This window comes from Andrena cerasifolii, chromosome 8 (genome assembly GCF_050908995.1).
Source record: "Andrena cerasifolii isolate SP2316 chromosome 8, iyAndCera1_principal, whole genome shotgun sequence".
In the NCBI taxonomy this organism is placed as follows: Eukaryota; Metazoa; Arthropoda; class Insecta; order Hymenoptera; family Andrenidae; genus Andrena; species Andrena cerasifolii.
Window position 1 is genome coordinate 4366819 of NC_135125.1, and position 15272 is coordinate 4382090.

Consider the following 15272-nt stretch of genomic DNA (forward strand, 5'->3'; position numbering starts at 1 on the left):
ACGAAGCGATAGCTTTGTTCTTTCTTTTCATTCGAGAAATGAATCCTGCGCATCGTTAAAGTGTCGTTGCCCTCTTTAATATTTGAAATTCCATCGAGCACGGGGGAATTGAAAATTCCGAGGGGGGAATGTATAAACGGACAGGACTGATAGGAATAGTGATTATACATATGTATAAACAAATATAGGTGGCTGAAATATGAGGAATTCGGTGGCGTTAAAATTGTTGAAGTCAATTTGCAGGAAGCATTGAAATGAAATAATTGTATTTTGTGATTCGAAGGATTGATGCTGCCCTTATGTATTTAAACTGAGTTTATTAGTTGCCTGAGGTGGCACAATTTTGAAAATTCGACGCCTATTGAAAAGTATGATACAATTCAGTGAATCGTATACCAATCTTTCTGATTATAATTAATGTTCCAGAAGATCGAATTACGAAGGACGGAATATTACGTATACTTTTTGTATTTGAAAATGTAAACAAAAGGCTCAGAACAATTTTCCACCTTAGAGATTTTATTATTGGGCTCCGAATTCCTAAACTGAAGTACCCTTTAAGGGGTTATACCTAGTCAGGCGCCCGAAAAGAGGCGGATATTTGTGAATTTTTTTTTAAGAAGCGGAAGCATATATTTTTACAAAACTTTTTGAGTTTAAAAGAGCAACATTTAAAGAACATTTGGTAATTTTTTCGTAGAAAAATATTTAGGTTTATAACGAAATAACAAGCCACATCCAAAAAGCCTTTTTAAACATTTGCTTTTGCGGTGAGCACTGCCATTCGGAACCAGATTATCTAAAATCAAAATACGAAAAAGATTTCGTTAATATATTAATGTATCCTCAGATTGGCGGAGGGAATTTTCCGAAATATTAATTTAAAACAAAACGGCGGCTATTTAAATTTGAAATCCTGATTTTTTTAACCCTTTAAGGCCGAGCCATGTTGAGTGTAAATAAAATATTTACATTTCTTAGATTTAGGGGTAAACATTAGAATTTATAACAATTTATTATAATAACAATCTGAAAATATAGAAGAAACTACTAAAAATAGTCGACAAAACTAAATGTGTGAAGCTACATTCACGTTATCTTGAGTTCTGTAAAATTATAGGTTATCTTTCATTTATGTTCGTATAATATAATCAGTCACATAACATTTGCAGTTTTTAGTTCCCCCAGGAACATGATTTTATTCAAAAATGTTTATTTTCGCTTATAGAATCTATTATCGATTAAGTTGCACTGATCTGCCGCTAGATGGCGCACTACCTTTCTCGCTGGTGGTCGAACAGGCCTCCTTTCGTATATATACGAAAAGCAAAGAATGACATATCGTACTTGCTTCGGCAGTACATATACTAAAATTGGAACGATACAGAGAAGATTAGCATGGCCCCTGCGCAAGGATGACACGCAAAATCGTGAAGCGTTCCACATTTTTTGTCATTTGTTGCGTGATGTATTTTTCACCACTTCGGAGCACTTATACGTGAATGTATTTTCAACCGACAGTTGGGCTACAATTAGGTATTCTCATTTTAAATTTAAATTTTTATTAGTGATTTAAATAGATGGCTTAAACAAAATTTCTCATATACATACATACGCAGACACTGATTTGCCTGAAAATATATAAGGTAGAAGCTATACACTCAAAATAGTAGATCTTTGTTCTTAAAGCCAATACTTTCTATAATAATAATTGGTTCAAAGCAGAGAACACAGAATACAAACAATTTTATATTTAATTCTTTGTAAATTTGAAGCCCTAAACAAAATGGCCTACTTTCATCCGAGGGGAGATTTAAAATATTTTTGGAATATCAGTTGTTTATCCAAGATTTTTTAAAATACGTGCAATTTTGCACATTAAATTTGAAATCTTGGAAAATTCAAGTTAATAATAAAAATGCAGCTTTTTGAGCTACTTATACTGTTACTGATACATGAATATTATAGCACATGCAGGACCTACATATATGCAAAATGCAGACTTTAAATACCTAAAAATTGACCCTCTCCCCTTAAGGTGTTCTTATGGTATACACTTGACAGAGTCGACTAAAATGTGCAAATATTACGACTACGTATGCAGTTACATTAGCAAAAAGGAAAAAAGGGGAAGCTCCTCGAACAGAAAAAATTGTATTCGCGATGCTAAACATTCACTTAAATAATAGGCACTATACGTATTCTGCTGTGTGTCTTAAAATCCCCAAAAAATGATTGTCCTCTTGAAAATTCACTGCGCAAGAATACTGTATTCCTGCAGCCATAACGAAGCCATTAGAATGCCACAGAGCTGCCAAATACATTTCTACGTTGCATCGACTGAATTGGAAGCCAAAATATCGAACGTGGCTAGAGGAATAAACTACTTCTGCGAGACGCGTCAACGAAACCTGTGGAAAATTTGAAACGAAGAGAATCACGACGATCCACGAAGTAACGACAAAGAAGAAGTGCTTACTGCCTCTGTTCGAAGCGAGGTTACAGAAGGAGCGCGCCTATGCCGCGATAAGAACAGGACTCGCGAAACTTGGAACCGTATTTTAGCCCCCTCGCCCGTGGAAAGTAGGTACTCGCGACGTAATCTAACGCGTGTGAGCATAAAAATCTGAGCCGGAGAATAAACTTTCTAGAGAACGCGCAGCCCACAAGGCCAGGAGGAACTCTTTTTGCCAAGTAGGGATAGAGTACCTAGAGGACACCGCTATCCCTGCAAAATAGTACCGCCGAGAATACTCCGGTCCGTCTCGAGGAATTATGCAACTGCCAGCAATTCCTTGATGGCCTCCTTCTGCTCACTTAAAACTTGCCAAATACCCTTTCTTCCTCTTAATCTGCATCGTTTTTAGCAAGATAAGCTGCTCCAAAAGGAAGAATCCACGAGAACGACGTTTGCACAGTTCTTGGTCTACTAAACCTTGCGCCACTTTTATAATCGAAATAAAGAACGTTTCCTTGATTTGTCACTCGGTGTGTGAGGAGTAGGTAAGCTTGAAATTGCTGCGGAGTCATTGTTACTTGAGTATAGTTCGAAAGAAATCATATTTTTTGTTGCTACGCAACTAATATTTCACTTTTCAATGAATATATCAGAATTTACTAGAAACTAAAATGAAATACCAAATACAACATTTAAATTAGAGATCCCTATTTCACGTGTATTTAAATACACGTGAATTTAGATACACGTGTATTTATAAATACACGTATATTAACGTATCCGTATTTTGATTCGTCTGATTTTTAATATCTACAGATATCCCAGAACTCTGAAGGATTGCGAAATTCGTAAAAGAATTAATGTATTTAAATATATTTACTAGAATAATATGCGGAAAGTATGGTTTTACAAATTTTTCAGATTGTAACTAATAACACAATTATAAAATTAACAAGATTTATTTAATCGATTACCTATTTCGATACAAAAAATTAAGGCGTCACTGGTAATAAGCGAGTTTCTTTTTAGACGCAACGATAATCCTTAAAATTGAGAAACATCACTCGGTTTTATTACACTTATTGCTTAAGTGACCGTCATTGCCCATTCTCCCGTAGTTAATGCCCAATTGTGATCAAAATAAACAAATACGTACCCGTGTACACGTGTCTTTTTACTACACGTACCATAACATGGTCTCTAATTAAAATATTAGACAGCAATATCAGTACTAGGGATGCCGATTTAAAATCGATCTTTCGAAGATCGATCTTTCGTGTCACGATTTTCGATTTTTTAAATCGACCCTCACGACAGGGATCGAATCGAAAATCGTATCGCAATCAAAGAGATCGTGGATCGATTTTTACATGCGGCGATATTGCTGCGACTCCCGCCTAGCGGCGTGTAGCGTAAGCTCTAGAAGCGCGAAGTTTGAATCAGACCATATAAATATAGTCGGAAAGGGAAGCAAAAGTGATGTTAGCACAAGTCCGAGGAGTTTGAAAATAGTTACAGATTCTTTTAATAAATATACTTCAAGATTATAAATTAATCAATACTTATACCTGGAAGCGGAAGTTTGAACATTTGAACTCCACTTTTATCCCTTCTCCTAAATGTGTAAAGCCAGCGCAAAGCTGTTAAGCGCTTGTTAAGTAAGAAACCGATATCCGAGAGGAAATGTAACGACGAATAGGAATTTATCTTATTATCAATAATTCTCCGATTGGTTCCTAGTATCTAAGGATATTTTGTAATTAACAAAATACCTATGTAAAACCGATAGGCTTTGTAAAACGTGTTATAAAGCATATCCTGTGAATTTCCAATTTGTATCAAATCCAAATTCAGTTTCTGATGAGTATTATTAAAGTTTATGTCCCTTGTTTGTGTTTAAATTGTTTCTTTCGTTGTATTCCGATTCTAATATCCTCGTTCAGCAAGCAGCGAGCATTAGCGCACCACGGGCATCAACCTGCGCTCAAATTTCTCACGGGGAAGTCAGAATCACCCGGAACTACCCTTTATATTTTTTTATCACAATGAATCGATCTCGATGGAATCGATTTTTAACCCTTAACTAGTATCCTGGGGTCGCTCGTGACCCCAAGCACCCAAAGTTCGATGTACAATTTTCGGTTGTCTAAGTTGCTAAACTGAATTTCTAATTAATTTTATAATAATAGTTTAACTTTCTACGCTTCTATTATTTTATACATTACCTAAGATGAAAATATTCATAGTGGTTGCTCTAGTGTCGACTTTACAAATTTCTGTGCCCTTTTTTATTTGGGGTCTGCCACGACCCCAGTATACCAGTCACGTTTGCCAAAAACAGTATACCAGTTAAGGGTTAAGGTCCGATTTTTTTACGAATCGATTCTTTGTATAGCGATCTGAATTGAATCGAGAAATCGATTCTATGGGAAAGATCGGCATCCCTAATCAGTACACACAAGGTAGACCTACAAATTGATTAATCATGCTTCTACTAAAGCTTCAAATAATTTTAGACAGCAAAGACTTAAAACAGTATGGGTTTACGTACTTCGAACTCGCGATGCTTCGCAATAAATAAATTCGTGAACAATTCCACTGCCATTAGGACTCACATAGAGTACTAATTGTAAGTGCGCTGTGAAATCTCCCTAACTTTGTCAATACACATCTGAATAAATGCCGCGGAACAAACGTAAAGTGTAACTGTGTTTCAAATAATAATTATGCGAGCCAAGCTCCCTACTTTATACATTCTCTTTTCTTTTTGTTACGTATTGCTTGTGAAAGGTAGGTTGGATGGCACGGGGGAAGCTTGAAGGGGGCGCAAAGGGTAGGTGGTGGTGTGGGGGCAGCGGGAAAAGAAACGCGAGCGGAGGTGGAGCGGTCAGAATAAAAAGATGCGACCAGGAAAAAGCGGCGATGCATGAAAGCTGCGGAATCCAGGGTCACACCGATAGGTCAGGGCACCTGTGGCAAATGTCCTGTGAAATAATGCTCCGGGAACCGCTCGTTTCGTTTCCTGCGCGAGCGTGCGCGCGCATCGCGGACCAATCCGGGGGGAAAGCTCAGATTTCAAATGGCAGAGTGAAAATGCAAATTGCGACTCTGGCATACGATCGCTCGTATTTCGATGCCGCGAGATAATTAAAATTTTGATCTGCATTCAAACAAAAGGTATCATTTCCTGCGTTTCAGCCGACTTAACATCTGGCCATGGAAATTTCAACGAGCTGAGTGAAACGAGAAATAAGTGGAGAATACTCGAGGCGAACAAGGCAAGTTTCCAAATTTGCTGAAATCGAAATGTTGGGAAATATAAAGAGTGGTGTGCGTTTGAACGATTTGAGAGGCGATTTTCAGGGGAACGTGGAACCTAAATCAAACAAAGTTAATTTTCCATCCCTTAACTCTCCAAATTTTCCATCCTACGTTCTACCTGTTTTCTGATAGAAGGCTTTCCTGGAAGAGTTCTGTAACGTCTGTAAACTTTGCTACTATATCGTTACTATAGCACACTATAATTTTGTTAATAGATATGAAGGGAAAGGGGGAACCGGGGATATCCATTTTTCTGGGAACTGGAACTACAGAACTGTGGAGTGACAAAGGGTTATAAAGTTCAAATTCCCCCGCAAGATAACGTTAAAGATTTGGTACACTGGTTGAAAACAGGAAATGTACACTCTGCACAGGAACGGAACACGGAATGTCCCCGCTCTTTGCCTAAGCATAAGCTCCTATCGTCAACGTAAAATAAGAAATTATGATAAGGGAATGGAGATGTTTCCTGCGAGAAAAATTTGTTATGAGATGCACATTTCCCATTCAGTAAGTGAAGGAAATGCCAATATTACGTGATATTTTTTATCGAGCTATCTATAATGGTCGTTAATTGAGTACCCTCATCATCATTATAAAAAACAAGAGAGTTCGGACTTCCCAATAGAGCATACAAAAAACTTCTGGCAATTTCAAAAGCAAAATATGAAGACCCCATGGTCTTAAAAAAATTTAGCGATCTTAAGGGGACTAGGCAGTCGAAAAATCGATTTTTTATTGCATTTTCCGAAAGTACAATCCTTTCTGAATAAAATGCCGCTTGGTTTATAGTAAAATTCGCAAAATTGTAGATTTGGCAGCTAAAAACGTGAAGCGGCAACCTATAGCGTCGCCTTGGCCCAGAAACTTTAAACGCGTTTTCCTCGAATATTTGTTACTCTTCATTTTTTTCCTGATTGCGAACGAATTTCGACTGCCTAGGCCCCTTAAGGCTCAGCGATTTTACGAGACGTTGCCTCTAGGGGTCTGCCAGGTATCCGACTTTGCGGGCTCGGGTCGGGTCGGGTAAAGTCGGGCGGGTTCGGCCGGGGCCCCACATACGGGCCTTCAGGTAGCCCGATTGGGCCGGGTAGCTCGATTATTTCGGGTAATGCGGTACTTGTATTTTGTATTTTTGTTTTTCCTGTGTTTTTTTTTTACACAGGATGGCGTTTCAAGCATTTTTGCTTATATTGCCCAACGAACATTAGTCGTTCATTTTTCCCTCCTCTCTCCTTCGAGTCCCAGCAGCGGCAGCGCACTGGGAGAAAGGTGGTCTCCCATCTTTCCCCAGTACACCGCCCCGTGATGCTTAACTTCGGTGATCTAACGAGAACCGGTGTTTTCCATCACGGCTACGGCCGCTGGTTAATGCGGTACTTGATAAGTTGATATACGTACTCAGCTTTTTTAAACAACCGAGTACTCGACAAGCATGTACAAAATCTTTACCTATATGAAACTTTAGAATAATATAATTTTCACGTGAAAAAATAATGCTTCTAACGGATTTATTCAAACTAAACTTCATTCGATACAGCCTGTATATTACTTTTGTATAAGGTGCATAAGTTGAATTTTTACTTAACCGGTTAACTGGCACGGCTTTTTTTAATATTCGTGCCCAAACTGGCAACGTCGAAAAATTAAGTGAATCGCGCAAAATTTAGTATACAGGGGTTTTTTGAGTCGCTGAATCGATTCCGGGGGTTATTTTTTTCTCCTTTTGGCAGCCATTTTGGGTCGAACAGTTTGAGTTTGCCATATTGAATTTTACAATTTCAATGCCAGATTCAGATTCAGCGACCCCAAACACTATTACATACCAAGTTTCATTCAAATCGTTTGAAAATCAAAAAAGTTATTCCATTTGATCTTATATGATACATAAGCAGAATTGGCCAGATTTTTTTTTGATCATATATGATGCATAAGCAGATTTGGCCAGATTATATTTTGATCATATATAATAATATATATGATACATTGCCAGTTAACCGGTTAAGAGGGATTCTCGCGTAAGAGCCCCCAAAAGTAATTGATATATATGAATTTTTTTTTTTTTAAATATTGTTAATAATGCATTAAACTTCCCCCTTTTAACTTCTTATTATTATTTTTATTATTATTTTCACTCATGATGATAATTCTGAAAAGTTCAGAATACGTATAAAAAGAGTACCTTGCTGTGACTGCGATTGACTGAAGACTGAGCTTCAACCATTCATCGTCGATTTGTTAACTTAAAACTAGTCTAACCATTTAACATCCTATAGTATCGGTTCGATGGTTCATGGTTTGACATAACTCGAAGTGCATCACTGCGCTCAGAGATCTGTTTACCTTAAGATTCTTAAGACTGCACACTTCAGTTTCTGCTTTCATTTCTGACCTAACACCATATACTAAGTTAGTATTGTACACATTTCAGATAAAATGTCTGATAATTAATCAAATGAGTGGCTTTCCTTGTTTTGATAATAATAGAAGTGGAAATTTCTTATTTTGTTTGAGTATCTATGCTGCTATGCTCAAACTTGAAAAAAATATTAAAATAATGTAAAACTATTATTTTGTTATTAATTTTTTTCTGATGCCTTATTAGGGTATAAGCTTCGTGTTATGAAGAATGCATATATAAATTCATTGAACCTTGTCTCTTTACTGGTTGGACTAATGTATTAAACTTAATTTTCTCGATAAAGCTGTTTTACTACATTCTCCGTTTTCTCCCTTATCCTTAATATATCATTGCGCAACAAGCGTACAATATACCACTCTTGACGAATGTAAGTATACCACTCAGATTCCCGTTTCTTCTTTCTGAGATGAAAGCTGAACGTAGAACGCGATTCTCCTAAAAAAGTCAGCAAAGAAAATCTTGTAATTGCAAATGAACTAAAGGAATATTAAGGTAGAGAAGGCCAGCCACGACACAGCTGCTTACGATTCAACGTCTAAAAAGGCTAGAGAGAAGCTCCGGGCTTTTACCCCGGCGACGAGATGTAGCTGAAAGGCTCGTAGGCGTTATAAATCGAGCGTGGGCGCGAAATTACGAGCCCCATGAATGGAAAAAGAGTTCTTGTGATCAAGTTCATGCTAATAGGTCAGATGGAATCTCTGTAGAATTTCAATTAAACGTCGACGTTGGTCTTTCCGTGAAGGCCGAACATTAACATTTCAAACAGCTAATTCTACAGCACTTTTATTGTACTTCTATTTGAGAAAAAGGTGAATACACGTTAACTAAATAAAATGGGCAAGTAGACACGAAACCTTTATGTAATATAAGTGGAGAAGCATAAGTATAGTAATTGATTAATTTAATTTAATTTATGCTCATATTTGGTCTACAGATGAAATTGTACGCCTTTGTTTGTTACGTTATAGACTGCTCCTATATTATTTTAAGGCTTCGAGTTTGATATCATGTTGACCTTAAATATTCCGGGAGTTTTGTGACTGTTTTTTTTTTACTTGGTTTTTGAAAAATAAAATTACGTGGATGATGTTGCCAGTCAATTAAATCATGAAAAGCATAGAACGATTGTAATAGTAACATCAGTAGGTAGAAACACTAACAATGTCCAAAATAAGGAAACTTGTGCGTGAAAGTGTTTAAAAATATAGAAGATTCAATTTTTAGGTGTTTAAATTCTACATTTTGCATATACAGAGGTCCTGCATGTACTCGTAATATTCATGTACAATATCAGTAACAGTAATTATAGGCAACTCAAAAAGCAGTATTTTTATTATTAACTTGAATTTTCCAAGATTTCAAATTTAGTGAGCAAAATTGCGCGTGATTTAAAACTCTCAGATAAACAACTGTAGTTTCCAAAATATTTTACATCTCCCCTCGGATGAAAGTAGGCCATTATGTTTAGGGCTTCAAATTTACGAAGAATTAAGTATAAAATCTTTGTATTCTGTGTTCTGTACTTTAAATCAATTATTATTATAGAAAGTATTGGCTTTAAGAATAAAGATCTACTATTTTGAGTGTATAGCTTCTACCTTATATATTTTCAGGCAAATCAGTGTCTGTGTATGTATGTATATGAGAAATTTTGTTTAAGCCATCTATTTAAATCACTAATAAAAATTTAAATTTAAAATGAGAATACCTAATTGTAGCCCAACTGTCGGTTGAAAATACACTCACGTATAAGTGCTCCGAAGTGGTGAAAAATACATCACGCAACAAATGACAAAAAATGTGGAACGCTTCACGATTTTGCGTGTCATCCTTGCGCAGGGGCCATGCTAATCTTCTCTGTATCGTTCCAATTTTAGTATATGTACTGCCGAAGCAAGTACGATATGTCACTCTTTTCTTTTCGTATATATACGAAAGGAGGCCTGTTCGACCACTAGCGAGAAAGGTAGTGCGCCATCTAGTGGCAGATCAGTGCAACATAATCGATAATAGATTCTATAAGCGAAAATAAACATTTTTGAATAAAATGATGTTCCTGGGGGAATTAAAAACTGCAAATGTTATGTAACTGATTATATTATACGAACATAAATTAAAGATAACCTATAATATTACAGAACTCAAGATAACGTGAATGTAGCTTCACACATTTAGTTTTTTCGACTATTTTTAGTAGTTTCTTCTATATTTTCAGATTGTTATTATAATAAATTGTTATGAATTCTAATGTTTAGCCATGAATTCTATTTTGTCTACCCTTCACTATCACATCAAGCATTCCATAAACCATACTGAACTCGCTTTATTACGACAATCTTTAACCCTAATTTTATGTGAAAAAGAAAAATTGGATCAGTTTAACAAGAGAAAAAATCAGAGCAATTAGTTATACAGAAAACTAACACAGTAAAACGTTAGAACGATTCAAACCTCACTAAAGACACGAAAGCAGAGCCACTATTTCGCACTTAAGTCTACCATACAGTAGTCAAATACAACCTGATCTGTTCCTAAGGAATTATTGGGAATAAAATGAATTTTCTTTCAGATTTTTTTGTAGAGAAACCTACAAAACCAAATGAGTTCAGGTTTTACATGATATATGCGATGAAGAAATTTCATACATATTTTCCACTTGAAATAACACGTAATTATAATAATATTTGCTCCGGCGTGGGACGTCTGTTTATTTATTTATTTAAATTGCCGGTCATATAAAACCAGAACCGCTGAATAAAAACAAAAAATGGAACGGTATTTTAATTACAAAGTATTAAGATAAATATACGCTAGCTAGACCACAGAAATAAACAATATTTTTGAAAATATTATTTCTTGCAAGAAACATCGAAAAAGAGCGTAAGAAAATGCATTCCTCTGTGTTAAGTTGATACATCTTTCTTAATTAGATTTTTTTTAAGTTCACCATAAAGTCATCTTAAGAGTAATTAAAATTCTGTTCCGTTTTTCGTTTCTGCTCGCCGGTTGTGGTTTAAGCAATTTACCGAAGGGATGTCCCACGCCGATGCCAGTATTATTATTACTATTTGTTATTTTGAGTGGAAAATGTACCTATGCAATTTCTTACCTAACACCTGAACTCATTTGGTTGTATAGATTGTTCTGCAAAAAACCTGAAAGGAAACTCCTTTTATTCCCGATCCAAATGACCCCTCTCCCCTTAACTCAACGTGACGAAACACAGCTGCATCACGGCCAAAAATCTACGATCACATCTTACTCTCCAAACAGTACCAACAATATTTTATATTCCCGATCTGCCACATAGAACGAGCTTCTCCTACAGTATAGAACACCGTTCCCCAATTAGATTTTCCCACGGAATCCTTGCAGACTCGCTAAAATTTCGCGGAACCCCCAACCTCGACAGTCTTCTTTTCGCATACAGTGCGCCGATGGCACCGCGCCGTGTCAAGTTTCGCAGTCGGGCGTATGTTTCTCGTTAAATAATTTACACATTTCTTTAACATTTAATGGGGTATGCTAGACGAAAGCGCGTGGTTTTAAACACTTTTTGGTATTTTTTTTATAGAGCATCTATACAAGTGTTTTTGTCGAACTTTGGCTCGTATATTTATCCATATTTCAGTAATGCTTACAAATTGTTGTAGAGAGAAACCATTGAAATTTGTGGCAGTGCAAGCGTTTGAACGTATTCGTTAAAAAAAAAGTCTTCCCATGGTTGCCGTAATTTCAGCTATTCTGTTCGTTTGAAATAAAAGTACCAAGGTGATTCTTAATTAGGAAGAGTTTCACTATAGTGCAGGCCTGCCCTTTAAGCCGGACCCAGACTTGAATGCGTATACGCTGAGCAAGGCTGAACGAATATTCTGATGTGGATGGCTGAAACTATAGCCAGGGCCGCATGCTTCTACGTCAGAAAGGGTGAGCGAGGTCGCATAAGCTAGTGCGGACGTGTCATTAGTGCTACCTAAAGTGGATACCGAGAATAGGTACCAGCTGAATATAAACAAATATTGGTGGCTGGGGGATGATATTCCTCCGTGATGATTATACTAGGATTAAGACTGGATCCGCAATGAGGATCTACTTGAGGGGGAAATGGAATTTACGGATCTCTATATTTTACAAACCATTTCCTACTGTTCTTTACACCGTTGTAAATATGTATATAATAAATATAAGGGTTAGTATTTAGGCGGTATGAATTGGTATGAATGTGAATATTATCTACAACCCTTGAGTGAGGCAAAAAAAAAATTCCCTCCCGGTTTTATTAGACAGATGTCTTTCCTTTTTTCCGGAACATAGTACCTAAGGTTGTTACTTGTCTCCCGTCACATTCGGGAAAGCGCTTAGAATAGAAAACATATCGGGTCCCTGGCCCTCGGGACGGGTCAGAAAATTTCGGGTGGGGTCGGGCGGGGTCGCGATACTTTCGTAAGTTTCCGGCCCGTCCCGAGCCCGCAAAGTCGGCTACCCGCACACCCCTGGTCGCAGGCAAGGAGATTCAGCCTAGGCCCAGTCGCTGGGTCAAATCGCTGTGACCAATAGAGCTGATCAAGTACCCGGAAAAAGCAAGCCGAGCCTGGCTCGGCTTGAAAAACCGAGCCGAGCCGGGTACCCGAAAGAACCGAGCGGCTCGGACAGAACCAAGTACTTGAATTTTTTTCAAGCGGCCCGAAAGAAACCGGGCGGATTGGATGGAACCGAGCGGATGGAATTTTTCCAAGCGGCCCGAAAGAAACCGGGCGGCTTGGAAAGTAAGCGGGCGGGCCCTAAGAAACCGGGTGGCTTGGAAAGAAACGAACGGTCCGCTCGACCTTCATTCGGACCGTTCGTTTCTTTCCAAGCCGCTCGGTTCTTTCGGGTACCCGGCTCGGCTTGGAAACCGAGTCCCGGATTGGTTCGGATTTCAAGCTACCCGAATATTCAAGTACTCGTACAGCTCTAGTGACCAATCGCGGGTAGGAGGTCCTACCTTTACGCGCCCGGCTGTTGCCCGGGTCCCAGAACTTCGGGAGGTATTCGCACCGTAAAGGGCAGGCCTGCTATAGTGGGCGCCAAACCGAAAGAACAAAATCGACTTTTAAACAAATGGCGGCACTTTGAAGTTTGACTATCGATTTTTTCACGTTTCTCGTACCTTTCCTGAACTAAACAACTGAGAGAAAAATATCACTATGAATTAATATCGACACGGCCGATAAAAACACGTGCAGTGAAGGTGCACAAAATATCTGCAATCAATCCGCCAAGTAGATCTTAAGATATTATGGCAACCATTTGGAAAACATTGTTTTGAGAAAACGCGTTTCAGGATTTCCATATCACCCGTGGCGACGCGCGTCGCCGCATCGTTCAAACACCTGTAACTTTATTAATTTTAAGAGCTCGGACATAGGGTTTTGCACATACATTTTTGAAGCAATATTCTTTTTAAAAAATGTAAACAAAAATCGATTTTTAAAGTAGAATACCCCACGAATTTTATTTTAATATATCTTTCCACAATCGGAAAACGCTGGTATAGAATATCTGTAGAGATTCAACGAGAGACGGCTCTAGGCGTCAAAGGTACGAGATCGATGGAAGAAGCAACTGGGAGCAAGGAGAGAAAGACTCAAAAAACGAAAGCAAGACAAGTCACGAGGGTCATTATCACCGTTTGGCTCGTCCCAATTCGACGGTTGCTCGTTGCCAAGCGAACATTTCGCGGCAACTGCGCTCTGGCTCGGGGTTACTCGTTCCGTCTGCCTTTGGGGAATTCATCTTGGATTGCAGAAAACAGGAAACAGGGGGGGGGAGTAAAGGGGTGCACAAAAGGGGGGTGTGTGGTTGTTCTTGAAACCGGCTAATTCTTCTGCGAGGCGTGATTGGCCTGGATACGAGCCACGATCCAAATGTCACGTTTTCATCGACGAAAATACCCCGACGAGCATTGCCAAACGCTGGACGCTGGCCGTTGTCAAAAATATTGACCCAATTTCGATTTCTCATTTTCCCCACGAATCAGCAGGGAGAGGGGGTGGCTGCTTTGCATACTCATTTGTCGATCATGACGATTTCTTTATAATTTTTTTTTTTAACAATTATATATTTCCCCTCACTTTTCACTTCTATTCGATTTTCTATGTATTTCTATTTTCATTTTCGTTCTCATTTTTATTTTCTTTTTCATTTTCATTTTCTTTTTCATTTTCATTCTCATTTTCATTCTCATTCTCATTTTCATTCTTATTTTCATTTTCATTCTCATTCTCATTTTCATTCTCATCTTCATTTCCATTTTCATTGTACATTTTTCATTTCTCATTACTCATTCTTCACCTCTATTTTTTTATTTTTCTCTGCATTGTTAAGTATTGTAGCGTGCGTAGCATCGAATTTTCGAGCGGAGTAGAAGGCGACCAAAGTAAGGTCATAAAGTTCCACCGAAGGTTTCGTGACTGTTGGATTTGCCTGGCGACGAAACCTCCCTTGTTCTCAGGGCCCGGGGTTTTTTCCCAAATTTGTGCACGCGGTACGCGTTTCCTGCGATTCTGAAAGGAACGCGACCGTAGGGGGCATTCGGTTAGAAGGACTCGTGTAGAGCGGTTGTTTGTTCGTCCGCTCGATATTTTCTCCAAAGTAGTTTTTGGTGTTAAAATAAACCATATTTCTTTGTTGAGTTTATTAAGAAGTGCAATTTATTACCACCCTCACGTCTCCCACCTCAGTATAATTTGATATAGTATGCATATATGGGTTTTAACCCGTTTATGATTAATAAATAAATAAATAAATAAATATTTCGCGTAATAATATATCGCAATGGATTGAAACAGATATGTGTGTACTGGCTAAACTAATTTTTTACTCAGAACTCATTGATCGTTACTTCAATTGGGAGCTAATCTCGGTACCTACTTAGGGAGCTGATCCAATTTAGTTCTACTATTTCATTGGGATTTAATGATGCACCAAGTGGAATTCCCCTTTTTACACCTTTTGCTCGATCGACAGTTGGAAATTGAAAAAAAAGTTTTCGCTTGACGTAGCGAGGAATCGTTTGCGATGTTACGATAG

The 15272-nt window shown here is 37.9% G+C and overlaps 1 protein-coding gene and 2 non-coding genes across 5 annotated transcripts in view; 1 reads left to right on the plus strand and 2 right to left on the minus strand.

The window, feature by feature from the left end:
- Positions 1 to 15272, minus strand: part of Hs3st-a (Heparan sulfate 3-O sulfotransferase-A) — a 271429-nt gene that overhangs the window by 114762 nt on the left and 141395 nt on the right. The window lies entirely within an intron of this gene.
- On the plus strand, positions 1344 to 1450 carry LOC143372763 (U6 spliceosomal RNA). The gene has a single exon (XR_013086357.1). It is a non-coding gene; the product is annotated as a U6 spliceosomal RNA (small nuclear RNA).
- LOC143372764 (U6 spliceosomal RNA) lies at positions 9996 to 10102 on the minus strand. Its single transcript, XR_013086358.1, has one exon. It is a non-coding gene; the product is annotated as a U6 spliceosomal RNA (small nuclear RNA).